Here is a 22,706-nt window from a genome sequence, read left to right as displayed (position 1 = left end):
TTGAAGTCTCTATTTTCTCAATATCTGATCTGCAAAATGTTCAAGTTTCAAAAGATCTAGGAATGTTTAAAGCAAGGAGGTTGGAATACAGTTCTCAAAACTCAAATGATGTTCTCTTAATGGACATACTCAACTTTGAATTCAGAGGGAGGGAAAAAAGGAAACTGAGACATAACTTAAATATGTCCTAATTATATTTACCCGTTCTCACATCACAGAAATTACTTAAAGACGAAATCAGCACATGTTTTCTGTACGGAGCCAGACAGTAAACAGACCGGGCTCAGCAAGGCAGAGAGTCTCTGTCACAACCCCTCAACTCTGCGCGTGTGGCACAAAAGCAGCAACAAACACTATGTAAAGAAAACGAGTGTGGCCTTTTCCAATAAAAGTTAATTTATGGACATTGAAATTTGAATTTCACATGATATTGTTCTGTCATAAAATATTTTTCTTTTGATTTCTCTTTGAGAACTTAAAAACTAAAAAAACCTTTCTTAGCTTGTGGTCGTTATAAAAGGTTAGCAGGCCAGCTTTGTCCCACAGCCTGTGGTTTCTTGGTCCCTTGTTTAAAAAGGATATATTAACATCTATTCAGGGTAAAGGGGTATCTAAAATTACGGGCCTATGCTGACCGTCCTGCCACATCATGCGTCTCTTTATGATGCAGAGGTAACAGTATATTTAAAAATCATAAATTAACAAGCACTTAGGAGGCTACTATGTGACAGGGACTGCTACTGCCGTAAGTTGTGGAAAAAGTGGTGACTAAGCACTCATCATCAGAAAAGAAGACAGACCATCAAGGAAGTAGTATCAATTTTCCAATGCACACAGAGGAAACCCTAATTACACTTAGTAGTCTGGAAATACATCTCAGAGAAAGTGTCATTGGTGTTCAGACCTGAAGGATGAACAGGAGGACAGCGAGAATGTGAATGTTTGGGGGCGCAAGGTAGGGAACAGAAGCAACGCACTAAGCACTAACAGCCAGTGAAGGGACGGGCGAGGAAAGAGAAACAAAACATGAAGTAAGCCTTGAAATACAGACAAAAACCATATTCGAAGGGACCTTGAAAGCATCACTTAAAGAGAATTAATGCACTGAAAGGTTTTGAGGAGAGTAGAGGGGAATGACAAGATTTACATTTGAAAGAGACCGTCCTGGCTCTGATGTGAAGAACAGGTGGGAAGGAAACGAGACTGCAATAAGGGAGACAAGTCAGAAGGATGCTGCAAGAACGCAGAGGACTAAACCTGCACTGCAGCGCTGACGCTGGAGAGAAGTACTGGGATCCCAAAGATATTTAGGAAGTAGACTCAAGGGTGATTGATTGCACACGTGGACACAGGACTGAGGAAAAGGGAAGAATCAACGGTTTCTTTTAGGACTTCTGGATCGGCGGTACTTCTGCTTACTGAGATGAGAAACCGTAGAGGAAGAGTAACAACTATTTTCGTATAAAGAAAAAGGTACCTCCCCAAAATTAACTCACAGAGTGCAATTAATCACTTGAGTGTTCAACATATACTTAACAGAATGATAAAGATAAATACTCCCTTGATGATTTTGGCTCAGGACATCTTGTCTATATGTCACTGTGGTACATTAGATGATTCGTGCTCTGGAGAATATCTTTCTCAATTTTATCCTGACCCACAGTAATGTGCTCAGTACACGTAATAGGTACTAACTATCAATTACGAAAGCCTTTTTAAATGAATGAGTTAAAAAATGAAACAACCAACCCCACCTATTATAAAATTATTAGAAATCAAATCATAATTCGACCAATCATGGATATCTGTTAATCAGGGAAACAATCAGTTATGATCTCATTAATAGAATTTCCCAAAATGAGAGAGGCTAGGTGGAATCCAAGTGAAGCAGACAGACAAAGAAAACAGAGTCAGTATTCTTTTCCTCCAATATACCACCCAGTCCAACACTCAAATAATGAACACTGGCACTGAGGTACCTAAGATGCAAAGGTTCTCAACAGTGCCTGGTTCTGATAAGCAAAGGCCATCAATGTCTCAATTTAAAGCAGTGATCAGTGGCACTTCAGCATCATCTAATACATTCCAGGGCAAAGAAAACTACAAATCAAAATGATATAAATTACCGTCTATAGGAATTCTTAGAATAAATACATATTGCTGGTATTTTTTTTAGGTCATTAACAAATAATACCAAACAAGCAGAGCAGGAAAGTTCTTATCTGTTCCAGTTGCTATGAATTGGTTTATTCCATTGATCATAGTGCTATATCAATGTCTGCAATCAAAAGTAAATTTTTTTAAGGGAAAAGAGTAAATAGTTCTAATTTTAAAAGTGTTATTTCAGCTCTAGTCCTACTCCGGCTAGCTCTTACATCCTGGAGACAAAGAACCTTATAGTTTCCCCCTTATACCAACTGTATTCCTAAGATGGACAAAGCACGGTGCTGAGAGCTAGGAATAGACAGATGAAATCATGTTGTCCCAAGCCTTGCAGAATTCACTTTTTCAGTGAAGAGAAACATATAAACAAATGCGTCCTTTAAAAAAAGAGTAAATTTAACACAATCCTCAACTAGAGGTTTCAGTCATAGTTGCAATAAAAGCACATAGACTCTAGAAAGACCTGAGTTAATCCCCTTTCAAAGACACAATTCTAGAATACAATTTGGTATGAAATTGATCCTTTTAAATTCTAACATCAACAGGACACTTAAAAATAACAGGAGACTGGAGGACAAAAAGAAAACGTTGAGACACTCCCTGCTTGAAAACCTCAGTTTTCACTTTCAAAACACCTTAAAAGCCCATGTGACCAAGAGCAAAATTAGAGAAAATACCACCACTTTGTTAGTAGGCTCACTATAGCACCACAGAACTGGTCCATTGGGTTAGTCTGTTTACGCAGCCAAGGTGGGTCCTCCACACTATGATGCAGACACTCAAATCCTAGACATCACTAACTTCCAGAGGGCACTCGGGAGCCTCCCCACTGTATCTCCTCCACGTGGCACTTTCAGAACTATCTTTAAACAAAGTCACGAGACAGCAATGAGATGCTCTGCGATCCAGGTGTCAGGCCTGGTGGAGGGCACTATGTGTAAACTATGCCCCCCCCCAAAGAGGTAAACAAACAAGACATTCCAAACAAACACTTCCTAAAATCCCAAAGCAATTACTTGTATATTCAGCCTGGTTACACCTATTCATCCTTACACAGTAAATGACTGAATTAAAAAAAAAATTAAATGCCTTTGTGCCTTCCTAACCTAACTGTCAGCAACAGCTTATAGACTCATAAAAGCTTTTATTCAAAACTCCCATCACTTATAGGCAATCAGTTACCTCATTTAGATCCACAGGTATATTAAAGTAGCCAAAAGTCAACACAAAAATTAGTCAACTAATATTTAGGCAAATGTTTATATTTAAAAGTGCACTTAATATTTTAAAGGTTCCTTATATTTTACTTCAAGACTTTATAGACAATAATTTAGCAAATATTGTAAAAATAACACTGCTGAGGCAATCCAGGTATGATTCATTCCGTTGAATATGCGTAACATTTTCAGCATCACAAAACGGAGTTCAGCATACACAGTCTGACCAACAACTGCTCCAAATATTTAACCATCTTCTAGTTTCTCCCTCTATACATCCAGTACTATTTCTGCCTTTGGCCTTGAATAGGACAGATATCATATTCTTTCCTAATCCCATTCCTGGAGCAAGCCAGGGCCTAACTATGATCCTAAATCACATTATTTTAAATTCAAAAGACTGAAAAAAAAAAAAAGTGGAACTTATGGATAGAAACATTTTCTTAAATCTCCTGCCTACAACACACTAGATTCTAAATTTTCATTATTCTAGACTGCTATAAGGATACTGATGCTTAAAATTGTTTTTCTTCCATTTCTTTTTAGTAGATGCGCATTTATGAATATTCCTCAAGATCAGGAAAGTCCCTACAGGTGAATTACTGGACCAAAGGGAAGACATAAATGGCTGTTTTGACTCCTAATGAATACCAACAAATTGGTTCCACTCAAAAGACTGAAGCAATTTATGACTCCTCCAGCTGAAACATTAGGAAAGAAAATGTTTAACTTCACCAATAATAAACAAAAAGACACTTTGGCCATAACATTAGCAAAGATTTTAAAATAATACTCAGTATTATTAAGATGTTGACAAAACAGACAATGTATCTTTAAATATATCTACAAATACCTGCCACAGCTGTTAGTTTAAAACTTGAAAAAAGAGCAACAATATTATAAGCTGCTAAAAGGACTTCGATGCTAAAATAAGAATTCTTTTAATATTGCCAAATAATGCAACCTTGGACATTTTGGGTGATCTTTCCAAATAAACACTAATGACCTACGGGGCCCAAGGTGATTGGCATGTTGGGGACGGTATGGTGTTGAGAGTCCATCTAGCAGAAAGGATGGCTCAGGTTTCTTTGGAAGTCAGCAGCTGAGAAATGGAGCAACTGTATGTACCAAGATGAAGAAAACTGTGGCTTGCCTCTCACAGCATCCACTGCCACTGCTGACAAAAGACACCACTACAACTCCATTCTCAGCCCTGTGGTTTAAATAGGATGGACCTCCTATTCAAAGAAAGGTACTTGATTGCTTAAGCCAACCAGCATATTGTATCTTCAGTTTAGGGCTGACACCTCACCCCCACGTACACACACCTTCACCCTCTGCCCCAACTCAATCACTCCTAGTAAGTGAAATGCTCGGAGACACTTGCTGGTTTCTATGAAAGACAACCTCCTCCCTTCAGAGAGGAGGGGGCAGGCAATAAGGACACTATGTGAAGCCTGGGATGAAATGCGCATCACTGAGGTTAGAGCAGATAAGAGAGAAGCAGAGAGGGAGGGCGGGGCAGAGAGACAAGAGAAACTTGTCCTTAATGACATCAAATATCTATCGAGCAACTGGAACAAGTACTATCTGAAGATAATTTATCACTGTAGTTCAGTTAAAGAAGTAAATTATATTGTCTAACCCAGTTTGAGATTTGTCAGTTGCAACCAAAAGCAGGTAAGACAAACAGGGGAGATAATCCAGACATGTTTCAAAACAAGAAAACGACTCAAGTTAGCGATAGACTATATTTGAAGAAATAAGAAAGGGGAGAGGGGGAGTCACAAATTTTTCCAATTATTTCCAGACTAGAAGCGGGAAGAACTTCACACAGAAATAGAGTACTGAGAGAGTACAGCACTCCGGGAAGTCACACTTTATATAGGTGGAACAAGAGGCAAACAGAGAACACTCCAGCAGAAATTCTCCCGAGTAGTCAAAGTGATACAATTTACAGCCCATGGAAAGTGGTACCTCTGGTTCTGTTCCCCTCACACAGGAAGGTCAAATTTCCAGTTACTTATATATCACTTTGGGGCGACAAACCCAATCCAAACCAGGGCTGAGCAGACACATTTTTGGGGGTGGGATAGTGACAAGTGAAAAGTAAACACTACAATGGTCATGCAATAAACAAAACCTGTGGAGGGGAAAAATGTACTAAAGTATTATTTTTCTGACCAATGAATTTTATTCACTCAGTCAAAACTTTGGTTGGGTACTTCCAGCTTGCCAGGCACTATGACAGGTGCTGCAGACATGGCTGAACAAAGTAGACCAGGGCCAGACCTTATGACTTTACAGGTCAATGGGGAGAAAGATAACAACTAATTCCAACTTGGATAAGAAAAAAATACAGGAAAGTATGAAAGCACACAGCTGAGGGTGCAGGTAGGCGAAGGCTGTAGAGTGTAGGTGATTTACAGGTCTCTGTAACAGGCACAGGGGTGGAAGAGCTAATGTTCCTTTCAATTCAAAATGTCTTCAGTATACCAAGTTACCTTTGCTCCTATCTGTGTGCACACTGCTTCTCATTAATTTGAATGCTAAGGAAAATGAAGTGGAAGAATAGTCACATTTACTGAGTAATTGCTACATGCTATGTATGGGGCTAGGCCTTACACACATCATTTAATTTCCTCTTCAGTATTAATTTCCTCATTTTAATGTAAAAGCACTGACATGAGAAAAGCATTTCTGTATGTAGACTACGTATTCAGAAATGTTATTCAAATACCAAATTGACTTTCCGCAGTGCAGGAAAAAACCCACAAAAAATAGTATGAAATGCATAATGTAAAATAATGTAGTGACTATAAAAAAAAAAATCAAAATTCTTAGAACTGGTGGGTCCCAAGAAGTTGCAAATTTCAAGCCCTGACAGATGCTGCCGAGGCCCCATGTGCACAGGACTGTGAATGGCAGCCCCAAATGGCCAGCCGGCCTCTGCAGGCACAAACACATGACCACAACATCCTGCTCCGTAACAGTCTCTGAACTCACACAGAATCATGGGTCAAAATTATGCTGTTTGTTGGGCCTGAGTCCTCAACCTGCCGTGAAGCAAAGGAAACCATCCACTGGCCTGCTACCCACTGGTTTCTCACAGGAAACTCCAACAAATTGTCTTCTTTAAATCAAGACCCACTGCAAAAATACCAAACTACAGTAACTAACAAAAAACAAAGTGTGTGTGTGTGGAGGGGAATGAAATAAGGGTGAGGAGAGAAATTAAATCAATTTATCCATTAAAGGAGTCATGGTGGTTACTATCACCTTATTGGCTGAACTGTGTCCCTCTAGAATTCATATGTTGAAGATCTAACCTCCAGGACCTCAGAATGAGACTTTATTTGGAGACGTGGGCTTTAAAGAGGGGATTAAGTAAAAATGAGGCCACTAAGGTGGACCCTGACCCAGTATGACTGGTATCCTTCTAAGAGGAGGAAGAGACACCAGGACGCATGCGCGCAGAGGAAAGACCACGTGAGGACACAGAGAGAAGGTGGCTGTCCGAAAGCCATGGAGAGAGGCCTCAGAGAAACCAAGCCTGCCAGTACCTTAATCTTAGACTCCAACATCCGGAACGGTGAGAAAAATAACTTTGTGCTGTTTAAGCCACCCCGTCTGTGGCATTTTGTTATGAAGCCCTAGCAAACTGATGCATACCCCTCATCAAAAATTCTTAAACACTTTCATCATTCCTTGGAGACCTTTAAAATTGATGTGAAGTGCACAATTGCTAGGATCTGCCTTTCTGAAAACATACCTCTATCTTTAGAAACCCACCCTGTCCTTAATTATCAAAGACAACAATATAAACAGGATACATTAACATTTTATAACCTTCAGCCCCCAACGCTCTCTTCTCCTCTCTCCCGTCCCATGAAAAACTCAGAGCAGCATCAAAAAATGCATTACCCTTAATCTCCTGCTTCATTAAAAATAATAATTAAAATTCTGCCAATGTTAGGTAATAACACCTGTGTGTATAAAATGTGGTACAATGAAGAAAGGTATATTTTAAGACTTAGCTTTGAAGTAGTAGGTAATATAGCCTAAAACTATCAAGTATCAAGTACACTCTCAACTTTTGCAATGCTAAATCTTATAAGGTTTCACAAAATTTTATTAGACTAAATGAAATCATGTTTACCAAATTACTTTTGTAAACTGTAAAGTACAACATTAGGATTCAGAAATAATCAAATCATCTCAAGAAGAAACACTAAGCTCTAAATGAAAAATGAATTTCAGCTTACTTTAATACAATACTGACCAAACTAAAAACAAAACCCAGTGCAACAAAATCAAATTATTAGGCTGATTTCTTAAAGTATTAAAGGCAAACAGCAGCATACTTACTTTTTTATGTATTAGCCCTGAACTACGACTATAGTTTACTTGTTAAACATTTTAAGGGTATCTTTTCATGGCTGCCTGTAATATTAAGTCCAAAGAGAAGCAAAGTGGTGTATTTCCTACCACTCAACATTAGGATGAATGCTAAGTTTAAACTATATTTTTAAAAGACCTAATATCTCATGAGATATTTTGTATTGACACTATTAAAAGAAAATATCCTTTTAAAATAAGTCATTAGCTCCATATCTCATGTTTTATGTGTTTTTTAGAAAGTACCTGTAATAACTTGAATATTATGTCCCAGTGAAAAGTCTAGAGCACCCACCACTGCCCACTCCCCACCCTCCAAGAGAAACAAATGTAGCTTTAAGGGAAAAAAATGTCCACAAGATAGTTAGTTTGTGACGGAAAATTAGCACTCACTGGCACTGTCTTTTACCTTCCAATTTTGGCATACGAGAACCTTTAGGATAATTTTCCTAAGGGTGTGCATGGCAATGTGTACATTTTACATAAAGGCTAATCTCTTCTGTTTTTTAATAGGTATAGGCAATTTTAATAGAAATACCATATGATTCAGCTATCTCACTACTGGGGTATCTATCCCAAGAACTTGAAATCAATGATCCAAAAAGATTTATGCACCCCTATCTTCATTGCAACATTATTCACAATAGCCAAGATGTGGAAGCAACCCAAGTGTCCTTGTACAGATGAATGGAAAGAGAAGATGTGGTATATATATACAATGGAATACTAGTCAGCCATTAAAAAAAGACCCATAAAAACTGCCCCATTTGCAACAACATGGATGGACCTTGAGCGTATGATGTTAAGCAAAATAAGCCAGACAAAGACAAATAATGCATGATTTCACTCATATGTGGAAGATAAACAAATATATGGATAAAGAAAACAGATTAATGGTTACCAGAGGGGAAGGCAGTTGGGGGGGTTGGCAAAAGGGATAAAGGGGTACATATGTATGGCGATGGACAAAAATTAGACTACTGGGGGTGAGCACAATGAAGTGTATTCAGAAATTGATAAATAATAATGTATACCTGAAATTACACATTATAAACCATTATGATCTCAAAAAAATTACTCGAAAAAAATAGTAATAGGCAATGTTTGTGCTGTGAGAATTTTTTCTTTTGGTCGTTGGTGCTTTTTCTCTTTTGTTATCAGATTAGTGGTCACCAAAGTTCCAAAGTTGGTGGATCTTAAGAAATTAAAGTATGATTATAAGAGATAAACTCCTAAATTCCTTTTCTTTTCCTTTCTTTTTTCACTGGAATCCAGAGCTTTCAGATGTAAATTAAAGATAACATGACAGAGAAATAAGTTTTCACGTAGCCTATGTGACTTTAGACAAATGATGTGAATCTCAGGGCCTCTACTTCCTCCTCTATAAAATGAGGAAACTGAGGGAGATGGTCTCTTTCACTCCAAATTCGATAATTTGAGTCAGTACAGCTATACAGGGTATTAAACATGCATCTTGCAGGCCAACAGAGCACCAGATCATGCAGTGATTCTTAATTACGCATTTTTAAAAGGCTTACAAAAGTGCATGAGAAGATTTTAAAAACTGTCAGATCTCAGGTGGACATCTCCAGGAATTACGGAAAGGGAAAACAAAGGAGCCTATCTCACTAGGAAACATTTAACTACTTATTACGCATGATGCTCATCAGGACCAACTATCCCTTATAAATACTGACATATAAAGACGTAGGCAAATGATATCCCAGACCAATTCTTCATTAGTAACTGAGACTTCTAATGTCACCCATTTGTCTCATCTGTGACCTATACCAGGAGTCTGTAAACTCTGGCCTGTGTGTCAAAGTCAAACCATCACCTATTTTTGTACAGCCCACAATATCTTATGGTTTTTACAAAACACAGAATGGTTTTTACAGAACATTTGCCATTGATTTGATGATACAGAACACTAACTTTGAATCCCAAATTAAGCAATTTTAAGTGTCTCAGCAAAGCTCTCTAGACTGAGAACAGTAAACTAGCATCCAATACATAACGAGTCAACTTCGATCTAAGTTCAGCTGACATTAGCTACAGTCCTACTTTTTTCAATACCCAAAATGCCTCTGATGAGCTGCCTCAAAGTCCACAGATGTGGACTTCAACTTCCCAAACACATATAAGAGTGGGTGTTTACACAGATGTCTTCTAAGATCCCTTTAAAAGTATAAAACTAACAGGGTTCAAGGTTTACTGACAGAGGAATGAAACAGGACAAGAAATTATAACCCTAAGGGAACAGAAGATACATCATATTTCTGGCACATCTTTTTCAATTACTGAGCAGTAGTAATTAGTCACAGGACTTAGGCAAACCACTGTCAGTCTGGAAAAGAAAATTCTGGAGATGAAAGTCAGGTATGAAAATAAAAATCAAGAAGCTGGTTCCCTCCCTTAGCAAGAAAAGCTCTGAGTTTGTTTGAATGGGAACTAGTATAAGAAAGGTAACAAAATTTTCTCAATTAAAACAAGTTTATTATTCTAGCTTTGGAACAGATACATCATGAGGATCTGAAAGATCGGAATGCAGCTAAAACTTTAAAAGACTATCACCTGAATAGATGGAAACTGCTTAAAACTGAGCTATTACAGGCAAAATAGAGAGAAAAAGTTACTGAGTATAACGAACTCAGTTATAAATAAATACTACCTATAATAGTGTTTATGAAACAGTTTATTGGACAAGGAGTACATATTCCTTGGGTCCTCGAAGGAAAATAAAACTAAGTAGACAAAACTAAGACTAGGGAGCTCTAAGTGAATCAAAACAAGCGTGCATGGATTGGTTATACTCAGTACATTCTTTGGAAGGGCAGGAGGAAAAATGTGCAATTGTTCTGGTAGCAGAAATGTGTGATTAATATAGATCAAGTATCCAAGTACAGGAAAAAAAAAATACAAAGACGATATCAACATTCAACCCAATAGGCAATATGGGCTTCTTCAAATCAAGTGAAGACGAGTTAACACAAGTTTAATAGTCAGGTAACAGACACACACAAACAGCCCCCCCACAATCCAGCTAGTACTAAATCTAGAGGGCAAAAGAAAATGGATGAGAGAAAGCAGTGGGCAGTACTATCCTGTAAGATTTTCTCTTTAGAAAACAAACAAACAAAAAAGCCCCAGTAGGAACAAATCAACTGCATCACTCCACAACCTCGCTGCGGCCTGTTGTGTCCACCCTTTGTAAGTACCCTACCCAGCCAGGCTGTGGACTCGCTAACTGCAAAAAAACCCAGACTTTTAATAGGATCTTATTAAAAGATACTTCTCTCCATTTCACAATAAATGTGCTTCACTGCTAGCAGCTGTTCAAAGTGCTCAAAACTAAAAACCAGATTTATCTTTGTCATACCCATGACAAAGTTTGATTAGCTTTTTATTCGGTATAGAAATTAGGTCTCAAAGTGAGATCTGTAGATCCCTGGGGTTCCCAAGACTTTATAAGTGGTCCTCAGGTCAAAATTACTTTTAAAGCATTACTAAGACATTCCCTGCCTTTTCCACTGAACTGACATTCACACTGATGCACCTTAGTGTGAATCAAGACAGTAACACCTTACCGTATTTAGTAGTCATCATATTCTTCACTATGAAGCACTCAACAAAAACCCCACAAAAATTCTTTACTGAAAAATTTCCTTGATGAAGCAGAAAAATGCTTAATTTTATTAAAATATTAACTCTCAAATTTACATCGTTTTAATATTCTATGTAACACACTAAGAACATATAAAGCACTTCTAAAATGATGCATACTAAATGATGGTTGGCTCAAAGAAAAGCACCGTGCAATTGTTTGAATTGCAAGCTGAACTAGTTAATTTTTTCATAAACATCATTTTTACTTCAAAGAACGACTGACAAAGTATGGTTTTTCAGACTGAAATTTGGCAAATATTTTCTTGCAAATAAACGAAGTGAAACTGTCACTTTAAAGAAAACAGCTAACAATATTTGTTGGCAAGGATAAAACCTACACTTTTAAGAGAAAATTAGAATTTGGAAAATTTATCAGCCGCCATGAGCTTGAAAGCGTCCCAATACTCAAAACGTCTCTGTGAGATTGGTGGTGATTGCTAATGACTCTGAGTTTTTATTCTGTATAATGAACATATGGAAGATCTGCATAACTCAGGGAGCAAATATTTTCCCAATGACCAGTATAAAATTATGCTTGAGGAAATGACCCAAAGTTCAAGAGAGACCAATGGGTTTTAATGTAACAAAATACAAAAAGTTCAGTGATACAGTTTCAGAGTTCACACTGCAACTAACCCTTAAGAAACTATCCACTTGCTGAGATTTGATGTAGTATCCACTTTATTTGAAAAATAAATTTTTACTCTGATTTGAAAAATTTACAACTATTGTCTTTGTAAGGCCACATTTTTTTTCATACATTCCAACTATAACCACCTACCAGATGTGAGAACCCAATGTGAGAACCCAGCCACATTTCACTGAGCCAGAGATTAATAGAGATTTTCAAAAACATAAAACAATGCCACTCACCTCAGGAGAATTTTTTGTATTGAAAAACACTTATTTTTCATAAAATATGTTGTGTTAACATCTTATGGATGGGTTTGTTACTGTTATGTTAAAATGCATGAGTCACATAAAATTTCACAGTTTTAATTTCTCATGCAGCAAATATCGGTAACTGTAACCCACAAACAAAAGTTCTTTGGAGTCATTAATAAATTAAGAATGTAATGGGGGGGGGCTGGCCCCGTGGCCGAGCGGTTAAGTTCGCGCGCTCCGCTGCAGGTGGCCCAGTGTTTCGTTGGTTCGAATCCTGGGCGCGGACATGACACTGCTCATCAAACCACGCTGAGGCAGCATCCCACATGCCACAACTAGAAGGACCCACAGCAAAGAATATACAACTATGTACCGGGGGGCTTTGGGGAGAAAAAGGAAAAAAAAAGGAAAAAATAAAAAATCTTAAAAAAAAAAAAAATGGACCAAATTTAAAAAAAAAAAAAAAAGAATGTAATGGGGTACGAAGACTGAAATGTTTGAGACCTGGTACAAAAGTTAATTAGTGCTCACCTTTTTGGCAAAGTTCAAGAGTTTCCCTGGGGAACTAGGGAACAATATTATTTAGATTGTAACATGACCTAAATCTTTAGTCCAATTTCTGTTATGTTCACGTTGGAATACACATTAGGTATCCAGTAAATTTACACCTAATAAACAAAAAGGTATTTAAAAGCCATAAACATCCTCATGCAAAAGTTCTAGTTTTGATAAAACACGCGAAATCGACTAAAACATGGTGAAATGGAAATGATACATTTTCTGAGAGTACATCTCTGTAAATGGACTTCTTTCCAGATATACTCACTTGATTGAATAATTCTGTTGAAATGTAGTTTCTCTAACATTCATTCAACAAATATTTACTGAGTGCTAATACATGCCGGGCAGTGTTCTAGGCCCTGAACACTGTAATAACATAGAAATCCATTAATAAAGAACGATATTGGGAAGAACAGGCTTCACAGCCAAATTCCAGATTGCAGCCCCTTTCTTACCAAATTCCACTCCGAAAAGCTAGAGAAGAGGTAGGGAGGCTGCGGGAGAGCGGCACTGCCACCCCAGCCCCTTTCCTCCTCCTACGCTGGACCTGCACTGCCCTGCACGTCTGCCCGCCTCATCAGTGCCTTATGTGGGAAGGTCTGCAGGGCAGCAAGTCCTTTCACATCAACTGAAACATGAAGCTGCTCACTCTCTCGCAGCCTTTATTTCCCAAAGAGGTGTGGGGGAAGGGGTGGCGTATTACCTAGAGGCTAAGGAAAGCTAAACGAAGAGAAAATTCTCTGTGTAGAGGGAGGGAGGTGGGAGAATATCTGACTAAGTCAGCAGGTTCAGGCCAGTGGGTCTTCAAAATGTGCTGCACATTAAATCACCTGGGGAGCTTTTAAAAATCCTGATGTCCATGTCGCATCCCACGCTTAAATGAGAATCTCTGGAGGTGGGAGCCAGACAATAGTACTTTTTAGATTGCCAGGTAAACAATGCACAGCAGAGTGTGGGAACCCCTTGCTTATCCAACTGAAAGCATTCCGATAATCCGTGCGCTCCGTGATCAACAGTTCTTCAGATCATAAAGTGCTTTCAAAATCCCCGTATCCTTCTGTATGAGCTTCCTAGGGCTGCCCTAACAAAGTACTACAGACTGGGGCTTGAAACAACAGAAATTTACTGCCCAGTTCTGGAGGCTAGAAGTCTGAAATCAAGCTGTTGGCAGGGCTGTGCTCTCCTCCAGTGCTTCTGGAGGAGATCCTTCCTTGCCTTCCCCAGCTTGTAGCAGCCCCAAGCATTCCTTGGCTTGAGGCAGCATAACTCCAGTATCTGCCTCCACCTTAACATGGCCATCTTCCTACTGTGTCTGTGTCTTCATATGGTATTTCCTTTGTGATTGTGTCCGTGTCCAAATTTCCCTCTTTTTATAAGGACACTAGTCATATTGAAATAGGCTCCACCCTAATGACCTCATCCAAACTTAATTACCTCTGCAAAGACCTTATTTCTAAATGAGGTCACATTCACAAGTACCAGGGGTTACAACTTCAACCTATCTTTGGAGGAGCATAATTCAGTCCATAACAGCTAACTTTCAAAACTCCCTACTAATCAACTATAAAACTTAGTGTGAGGTGGTTTAATCTAGAATTTCAGCTTAGAGAGAACTCACTCAAGTACGTTGCACCTTTCCTCAGAGCTGGAAAGGACAACCGATTTGAAAGTACTCTACTCGGAACAGAGCCTCCATCCTCTTGCATCTCCTCAGCAGCTGGACTACTCCATTATTCAACAATAGAGGTTAAAGAAAGAAAAACCTCAAGCTAGTTTCTTCCTGCTTTGGTTCCCTAATTCAATCTCAAGGCGCTCCTCTAGGAGAGGCTAAAATTCTTCAGCCTAGCAGTGAAGTCCCTTCCAGTACAGTCACCTACAGTCATAGCTTGTATTCCTTCCCACACACTTAGAAGCAAGCCACCCCGGACTGCACCATCAAACTGTGTCACTGTCTTAGTTTTCTAGGGCTGTGCGATATTGTGATTCATAAGAAAAAAATATATGTGGTCATTCAGATGACCAAAATATATTTCTCACATACTTGATATTCATCCAGAATTACTGACTCACAGCTCCCAAAACCCTTAGAATTTCCTAAGAGTTGAGAGTGACAAAGGCGTTGCTTATGATGTTAATGAGGTGGCTTTTGGACCTTACCTAAAGATGGGGCTGGGTGCCAGAACCAACCTCGTGATTAGACGTGGAAACTTTCAATCCCACCCCTGCCCTCTGGGGAGGGAACAGGGGAGAGGGCTTGGAGGATGAATCAATCATCAACAGCCAATGATTCAATCAATCATGACTATGTAATGAAGCTTCCATAAGAACCCAAGAGGACAGGGTTCAGAGAGCGTCCAGGTTGGTGAACACGTGGAGACTGCGGAGAGTGGAACACCTGGGAAGGGCATGAAAGCTGAGTCCTTTCCCCGTCAATCGCCCTAGGCATCTCTTCCATCTGGCTGTTCCTGAGTTATATCCTTTTATAATAAATCAGTCATCTAGTAAGTAAAATGTTTCCTGAGTTCTGTGAGCTGCTCTAGCAAATTAATCAAACCTGAAGAGTGGGGCTTGGGAATCTCTTATTTACAGCCGGTCAATAAGATGTACAGGTAACAACCTGAGCCTGGATCCCCAAATGAGAAAAGACAGAAGAGAGGCACAGCCAGCCCACATTATCTACATGGAAAATAAATCTTTATTTTTGTAAATCAGTGAAATTATCTGTAATAATAAACAAACCTAATATATTTTAAAGCAGTAGTCTGACTGCATATATCCCCTAGGGACAAAAAAGAATCCCACAGAAATTTTAAACTGCTTTCAACTGTCTTATTATAATAATTCTATTAGTTACTAATTTGAAATTTTTTATAAACATAGATAAAACAAATTAAGAAATTACGTTAAATTCATTACAAACCAAAATTTTCAGAAAGAAAAATATATAGAAATACAAAAGCAGTAAAAATCTTTTCATCTTCTCTTCTTGGTGTAGTACTGCACTCCTCACACTGGCTACATCTGGAGGATGGGCAGCAAGATGCTAGGGGGTATGAGAAGTGAGAGGATGAGTGTGTCACATTATCCTAAACAATTTTTCTGGATAGTAAATAAGTTTGATCATTTTACTTTTTTTTGAAGAAGAAGATTAGCCCTGAGCTAACTGCTGCCAATCCTCCTCTTTTTTGCTGAGGAAGACTGGCCCTGAGCTAACATCTGTGCTCATCTTCCTCTACTTTTATGCGTGGGATGCCTGCCACAGCATGGCCTGCCAAGTGGTATCATGTCCACATCCAGGATCCAAACCAGCAAACCCCGGGCCACCAAAGTGGAATGTGCGCACTTAACCGCTGCACCACCGGGCCAGTCCCTGATCATTTTACTTTTATCACAAAACTCATATTTGATGGAACTGAATGCAAAAAATTAAAATTATTTTAATCGTTATAATACACTGATAGATTTTTAATAAAATTCACACAATACAAATCAAGCTTTAAAACCCTATAATCTCAAATTTGAACTGAAATATAAGTAGGAACTCATGATTTATTTTTCTCTTTCTAAAAATACACACTTACTTCCTAGTTCTAAAAAGTCCTAGAAGCAATTAGTGACAACCTAGTAGTAATGAGCACTCCATGCTTTGACTGTAGTCTCTAAATAAACATTTCCCACTAAAAGGAATCAGAACTCCTTGGAGGAATGACTCATTTCAGGACTGAAGCGGGAAGCCTGGAACATCTTGCCACGCAAGCAAGGAAACAACCAAAGACCACTAGTGTCATTTCTAAAGGAGACAGGAACTGCAGTGGATTAAAACACCTCAAAGAGGTCTACTCCAGGAGATCGCAGAAATTAAAAGTCAAATCCAGGGGCTGGCCCCGTGGCCGAGTGGTTAAGTTCGCGCGCTCCGCTGCAGGCAGCCCAGTGTTTCGTCGGTTCGAATCCTGGGCGCGGACATGGCACTGCTCATCAGACCACGCTGAGGCAGCGTCCCACATGCCACAACTAGAAGAACCCACAACGAAGAATACGCAACTATGTACTGGGGGGCTTTGGGGAGGAAAAGGAAAAAATAAAATCTTTAAAAAAAAAAAAAAAGTCAAATCCACATCACCGGTCACCTTGAGAGGTTACGGGTAGCATCAATTTCATTATTCTAAAAACTAATAACTAAAACCCTCAGGCACATACCCTGCCTTTCCTGTACAAGTTCTATTTCAGAATATCCCCATACCTGATTAAGAAGAGTCCTTCTACAGAAATGCAGTCAATCAATGCAAAAACAATGCTATGATTAGAAAATAACCATTTTCTAGCCCTAAGAAAATAATGGATCTAGGAACAATCACGAACAGGTGCTAAGCCCATGAGGGGAAAATCTGATGTGGAAGTTTGTAATGAGCGGATTAGGTTAACAACAACTGAACCCACTAATCAATGTCAGTATCACTGAACACAAGACAATCAAGCAGGTTAGGCCTCACGCTATCATGCAAAAGAAGATAGAAGACTTCATGATGGAAGACTTCAAAGTAAATCTAATCAAGCCTCTAACCACCACTTCACAGGAATTACAGGATGGCAGCGGACCATGTTAGCAACACCGCAAGGATACAATGGGCCATATCCAAAATATGGGAAATTTGACAGGAAAAATTAATTTCTTCTACCAATAAGTGAAAGACATTTAAATTTAGCAACCAAGAACACCAGGTAGACCTTATTTGGATTCTGATTAAAACTAACCTTTTGAAAATGTAATTTGGGAGCCAAAAGAACAATTTTAATTCCCTCTACCTCTTCCAGTGTCTGCTAAGGCCTGTGTCTTTTCTGGACCTCTGTAACACATAAAGCCTGACCTGTCCTCTGTAGGGGAAGCTATAAGGATGAGGGTAGTGAGCATACAGACAACACAATGACTGTTATTTCACACTGAGCACGTATCCTTGTCTTCTAATCCTTACTTTGCTTAAAGATTAAGATCTGGATTTGAATATAAAATTCTGGGCTTGACTCTGTTTTCTCTGGAAAGTAAATCATCTCAGAAATGTCTCACTATGAGTTCATCTAAGACACAGTCCCAGGGTTTGCATCAGAAACATACATCCCATTTACTGTCAAATTGCTGATCAATTTACTGCTTCTCAAGCACAGGCACTAGAATAGCTTCCTTCCTTCAACATAATGCCAATGCCTGCTGGGTGTGCAGTAAGTAGTCCAGGAGACACAAGCCGAGGCAGAACAGTGAGAGAAAGTGGGGGAGTGCTTTCCTAACGCTCTCAAACTCATCTCTTTCTCGAAGGAAAGGCATTTAGAGAAAACAGGATATCGTCTGTACGCAGAGACATCAACTTCACCAGCAGCTGGATTTATTCAAAAACATTAACATTAAGGAATTAGTAGTAAAGTTGTATTAGAATAGTGAAACCCCTTGATCACCATATGGTAATCAGATTTTAATCTTTTTTTAATTTCATTTATGTAACTAAAAATCTTCCACCACCTTTTTTGCACAATTCTCTGAACAAATAAAAGGAAAAAGAAACATTCTTTCAAAAAGATAAGTTCTGTTTGGGCCATTGATCTCAAGAACATTCAACCTCAATTAAAACACCTAACGTTATAATAAATATTTATTATAATAATAAAAATGTTATATATAAAATATGTTATAATGAAAATGAATACATATTAAATTAGAAACAATAAGCATTTGAACCAAGTTATACAAATTTGTAAGGCTAAAACTGTTCCCCCAAGTCACACCTATTTTCATTCTACTACAAGACGTCCCAGCATTTTATAGGTACTCTACGTACCTAAAAGCCCAAAATATAAACTATAATAAAAGTATAATACAAATCAGGAGGAAAGTTCTATTTTCTTTGGGCCTGCTGATATAAAATAACTGTTAATTGATACAACGAATAATACATAAAATATTCAGAATCATAGGCTTTGGAGCTGAAGGGAACAAGAGGTTTTTTCCCCTCCTGTTCTAGGTTGCCCAGATTAATTGAAACCTCAAAGCATTTCAATGTAAACATGCAGTCATTTTCTTCTTTAAAAAAACTGGTTAAAAAAACTAAAAGTGATGGCTATCGTACTAGGTATGAACACTACGCAAAAGTAAACCCATGGAATGGTGACTGTGCAAAAGTGAGGTGAGCAAAAAGCACCTGCCATTATTTTCAAAACTTACACAGATTTGGATTGGGAGAGGAAGAGCAAGAAGATGAAAAACAAAGAAGGACCTCCACCCCTCTACTCTGTTTCTGGCTACCTGAACAGATGTCACTGGATTATCTAATATATGAAAGGTTTCAATTTATTTACGGCCAATAGGTAGGAGTCTGGAATTATTTCCCTTTCATCAGTTCTGTATTTAAGAAGCATATTTTGCTGAAACTCAAGACTCTTAGAACTAAAGAATGTTCCTCCTTTTCCATTATGCAGTGGAAAGGGTTCACCTCTTTTTTCTGTCCCCACTTATATTAGTGGTTAAGGAAACTTTCAGGGCAATATTTCCAACAACAACAAAAAAGAGGTTAGAGAAAACGGCAAGAAATGAAAGCATTCATTTCAAAATTAAATTTTTATTTATATACACCACTACTCTAAAGAAACAACACAGTAGTCCCTCTTATCTGTGGGGGCTATGTTCCAAGACCCCCAGTGGATGCCTGAAACCGAGGATAGTACCCAATTCGATGGACAGTTTTTTCTTATACATAAACAACTATGATAAAGTTTAATTTATAAACATTAAATTTATGTATAAATATGTATATATCCAAATTGCCAGCATCATTATTCTTGGACTTTGGGGCCATTAAGAAGTACAATCAGGGTGACTTGAACACAAGCACCGCGACACCGAGACAGGAAGCACACACAGTGAGGATATGCTGGACCAAGGGAGGATTCACATCCCAGGCAGGAGACAGCCAGACAGCGAGAGTTCATCACAGAACTCAGAATGGGGCGCAACTCAAAACTTGTGAATTGTTTATTTCTGGAACTTCCATGTAATATTTTCAGACCCCGGCTGATCGCAGCTAACAAACTGCAGATAAGGGGGGACTACGATACTGCACAGTGCAATGTGTGGGATACGTGAGATTTTTCAAACACTGTGGTGACTCAATTCACAAATACTCTAGAAATGACAACTTATTCATGTTCATTAAAAAAAGGAAGTTAACTGAGAGCAGAGACTTGATCCTTATTATTCACTACTGCACTTGTGCCTGGAATATAGCCCAATTCGCAAAAGGCACTCAATTACTATTTGTTGAAAACAATGAATAAAAGCTCTTTCATTTTACTCAACAGTAGTGTTTTAAAAAATCAAAAAAATAATCTTTAATGATACTAAAATTCAATGTTCCTTCTCATCCACTCCCAATTTGATCTCAGTTACTTCCACAATTTCAATAACATTATCTCCATTTCTTTTGGCCAAACATTGAATATCAAGAAAGAAAAAGACCCACACTCCAGCTTCTAGCCCACCAGTGGTTCTTGCTTAATGTGGTGTATCAAAATCACCTGTGGCAGCTTTTTTAAAGTAATGTCATAAACTTCGTGACAACCCAGAAAAGTCTTAATTAAAGTTTCAGCAAGTCAGAGGTACAGCTCACACATGTATATTTTAACAAGTTCCTCAGGTCATGCAAACCACGGCCTGCATCACGCCACATACTTCAAAAACCTCTCTTATCTTTAAGTCTTGTACAAAACACACACACACACACACACACACCTTTTACTGTAAACTCCGTACATCTTTGATCTACTCAGTTCCTAACTAAAAAGGCTTTCACAATCACCTCAAGTTACTCACACTTCTTAGCACCCTCCAATCCCACATCACCCTCCTGGACTGTGTCTATATCTGTTCTCTCTCCACTGCCACGTGAAGCTACTGATCAGACATTTCAACAACAAATGCTATGATCCCGACATTCAGCTCAAGCAGTCTTGCCAATTCTGAGTCAAGTGCTGTAACATACGTAACTTCCAAACCATAATGGTGTCTAAAATGTTTTGCTCCTCTGAGCCATGGCAATCATTTTATTATATTTTTAAATTCCTTATCGAATTTTCCATAATGGATTTTCAAAAATTTTAACTTCCCTCAAGGACCCCATTTCACCAAAAGATCCTTAATCTCAGGTCATGCTTCTTTGGTAAAACTCATTAGAACTTCCTTGACTTTCTGTTCACTTCAAAATCCTAATTTCTATTCATCCTATTATTTTGCACTCTCTGAAGAAGTAGTAAATAAAGATATGAAAGAGAAAAAATTGTCTCTACCATAGAATCTGTTGGGTCTTTTAGATATACTATCATATCATTAGCAAAATTACTAGCCCTTTGTAAGGGTATTTAATCAGTGGCTAACAAAAACAATAGCTTCTCTCTGGTCCAGTAATAAGCACCCGTAAATACAGATGAGAAAGTAAATACTCTATTTACAGAAGCAAAAAACTATTGAATATTTACAAAAACATTAACAAAAAGGCACAGAATTTATGTGACTAAACATAATATTCAATTGAAAGATACAAAGATCCAACACAGGAAAAGGATGATTGTCTGTTGTGCAGACTTGTGCTGCCACAAGTGACTATCCATCGGAAAGGAAATACAAGTGAGCACGTTTTACTATGGACAAAAATAAATTCCACATGGATTTAATACTTAAATATTTTCAATAAATAAATGTGTATGCGTGTATGTGTGTGTATGTATGCATGCACACACACACACAGAAACTTCACATATACATCTTAACAAAACATCAAGGTTACATGTTCAATGCAGAGAGCAGAAAAAATCTTTTCAACCAAAACTGGAAACTCAAAAACTATACAAGAAAAGATAGCTGTATCTGAGTACACAAAGATTCACTAGCTATCAAGGAAATACATATCAAAGTAACAAAGAGTAAAATTACACTTGTTAAAAGTGGTAAAAATTTAACAGATCTGGAATGCCTATTTCTGGTAGCAACGTCAGGAAAGATTATTCCCCTATATTCCAAGTGGAAATATGAAGAAGCCCTTATGGAAAACAATCTGGCAACCTCTATTAAAAGTAAAAATATTAGGGGCCGGCTCCGTGGCTAAGTGGTTAAGTGTGCGCGCTCCACATTGGTGGCCCAGGGTTTCGCCGGTTCGAATCCTGGGTGCGGACATGGCATTGCTCATCAGGCTGTGCTGAGGCGGCATCCCATGTGCCACAACTAGAAGAACCCACAAGTAAAAATACACAACTATGTACTGGGGGTTTTGGCAAGAAAAAGGAAAAATATAATTTTTTTTAAAAAAGTAAAAATATTAGACTGAACCATAAGAATTTGTCTTTTTTTGTTGTCAAAACAGTCAGTTACAATTATCATGTAGTTGAACTAATACCTATACCCTATACCCAGAAAAATAAAAGTACAAGTTCTTAAGGATGTTTATTCTAGGACATTGTTTTTTAGTGTAAAAAAGGAAAAAAAAATAAAGTAAGTGTCCATTAAAAGGGGAGTACTAAAATGGGGGCCAGCCCCATGGCCTAGTGGTTAATAAGTTTGGTGTGCTCTGCTTTGGCAGCCTGCCTTCGGAAGTTCAGATCCCAGGCATGGACCTAGGCCACTCATCAGCCATGCTGTGCTGGCGACCCACATACAAAATAGAGGAAGATTGGCACAGATGTTAGCTCAGGGCTATTTTCCTCAAGCAAAAAAAGAGAAAAAAAATTTTAAAGGGGGAGAGTACCAAAACAAAATAAGATTGTGGCACTTTCATAATATTCATG

General features: G+C 38.3%; 1 protein-coding gene across 10 annotated transcripts in view; it reads right to left on the bottom strand.

Annotated features, from left to right (window-relative positions):
- The window catches only part of TBL1XR1 (TBL1X/Y related 1), a 166,516-nt gene that overhangs the window by 42,558 nt on the left and 101,252 nt on the right, over positions 1 to 22,706 (bottom strand). The window lies entirely within an intron of this gene.

This window comes from Equus asinus, chromosome 5 (assembly GCF_041296235.1).
Source record: "Equus asinus isolate D_3611 breed Donkey chromosome 5, EquAss-T2T_v2, whole genome shotgun sequence".
Lineage (NCBI taxonomy): Eukaryota > Metazoa > Chordata > Mammalia > Perissodactyla > Equidae > Equus > Equus asinus.
The sequence above is the reverse complement of the archived record's forward strand: the minus strand, read 5'-3'. Positions and strand labels throughout refer to the sequence as shown.